Source organism: Dendrobium catenatum, unplaced genomic scaffold, assembly GCF_001605985.2.
Source record: "Dendrobium catenatum unplaced genomic scaffold, ASM160598v2 fragScaff_scaffold_1220, whole genome shotgun sequence".
Lineage (NCBI taxonomy): Eukaryota > Viridiplantae > Streptophyta > Magnoliopsida > Asparagales > Orchidaceae > Dendrobium > Dendrobium catenatum.
This window is the reverse complement of record NW_021319682.1, coordinates 9,364,815-9,367,075: the sequence shown is the minus strand read 5'-3', so window position 1 is coordinate 9,367,075 and position 2,261 is coordinate 9,364,815.

The window sequence follows — 2,261 nt, the reverse complement described above, 5'->3', positions numbered from 1 at the left end:
AAAAAGAAAGATAAGAGAGAAAAAAAAAAAAGAAAGATGTGGGGGGGGGGGGGGGGGGGGGGGGGTGGGGGGCAAAATGCCCAAAATACCCAAAATATTTCAAAATCTCCCCTCTAAATATTAAAAAAGAATTTTTTGAGGGTGGGCATTTGCCCACCCTAAGCTATGGGTGGATCCGCCCATGTACATGATCATGACCGAATCATGACTGCCATCAAATATATTTATTAGAACAAGGTAAAGATTGAACATATATTTTATGGTCCTGACATCTTATGTACGAGTACTTAGTGAAAAGGGTAATATTTCTTCCTTAAAATTCCTCCGAATACCTCATTGAGAGCTATCAGCCAAGGGTTGCACTAACGAGAACTAGTTTTGTTCAATCAGCTGTTTGAGCACATTAAAAGCCTTGGAAAATTTTGAAAATTATTTAAAAAAAAATTTCTCCACCAACCACTAGTATTTTCAATCCCTGATTTAACCCTAAAACCCTCTATTAAACTCGAAAACCCAACTTAGCGCTATTAGATAGAAGATGTTTCAATAAGATTAATCATGCTATAGCCCTAATTGAAACCAATTAAAAGTTTTTTAAAAATATGAAATACTAGAGATCATATTTAGATTAATCTTAATATTCCAAGTGTTTTCAATACAAGAATTCCATATATTCATCACACTAGAACTCTAAACCTCCATGAATTGAGTTTTCAAAATTTGAATAGTTTCAGCCTTAATAGGCCTCTTCTTGCCCAAACTCTAAATCTACTTAGTTTTTAATCTCATCAAAGCCTAAATGTCATTTCTAACACTCATAGGAAAAATTTTAAACATATTTGAGAGCTCGTAAAGAGAGCTAACCTATGTGCACTAACACTTGTAGGAAAATTTTAGCAACATTAAATTGATATAAAAGCAATTCCTATGTGCAAAGGAGACGAGCATTCGAGGAAGCACTTGAATAAGGGAACTTTTCTCATTTGGAATTTGGGTAACATTATTTTCTATATCTATTTTCGTCTAATATTTTATATTTTAATATTCAAGAATAGGTTTGCTTTGTCTATTTGTAATTTTAAGAAATTTTTTTTCATACCTTTAATGATAGAATATAGAAAATTCTTATCATTTTCCTTAAACCGCACCTATAAATACCTTTAGTGGCATTAAATTTTAGCAAGTTTGTGAGTTCAACTAAACAAATTAGGGCCTTTCACCTTTTAAATTATACATAAACACAAAAAAATCCTAACTCGTTCTTTTATCTTGCAAACTAATTGTGTTAATAAGTTCAACTCTATTCCTTACAAATTTGTGTGAGCTAAATTTTACTCAATATAACACCTCTATTCCTTACAAATTTGTGTGAGCTAAATTTTACTCAATATAACACTCATATTTTAAATTAAATACTTGTTTACATTGTTTGTAAATAATAAGCTCATGACACAACATACCACAAAAATCAACAAGAATAGAAGAGTTTGAGGGCTTAGCTAAGTTCATAGAACACATGATAGGGAAGATGACCATAATGATAGGTTAGTGTAAGTGCAAAATTCATTTTAAGAAATTAATGGCATAATGATGACCCTATTTGAAATAATGATAGATTTTTGCCCCTACCCAACCCATCTCTCCTAGAAATAATTATGTCCGAGAGAATCATCATAGAAATTGATAATAAAAAAATATCATGATCGGGCATGAATCAGCTTGATGAATATTTGAATTGAAAATCTTAGGAATTAAATTCAAGCTCATTGGAGATATGATTTTAGCAAACTTATAGTTTTATTGAACATCTCAATGAATGCAACAACACCAAAATCATTTGAAGTGCAATATAAAAATTTAGGATACTTATTAAATCACGAAATAATTTTTAAATATTGCATGTTTCTAATGGAATCAAGGATTTCATTGAGGCAAATCGAAGGAGCCCAAAATTGTCTAATTTGTCTAATTGTAACATCATTATAATAGTTAAATGCTAAAATAATGATATATAATTGAGGGATTCAATATGAAATATTTGATGGAGTGCTCTAAAGTTTCACACATATTTTCAGCACATGCCACTTTCAAAAATCAATAAATAGACCCCCCTAGCTTAAAACTGACGAGAGAGTTCTTAAGCTTGAATAATCTTAGAGCTCCACCATATCATCACCATAGGACTACTAAAGTCAAACCACTACATAATTAATGTTATCAGACCAACACTTGATAATCATCATTGGACCACTATTAAATCA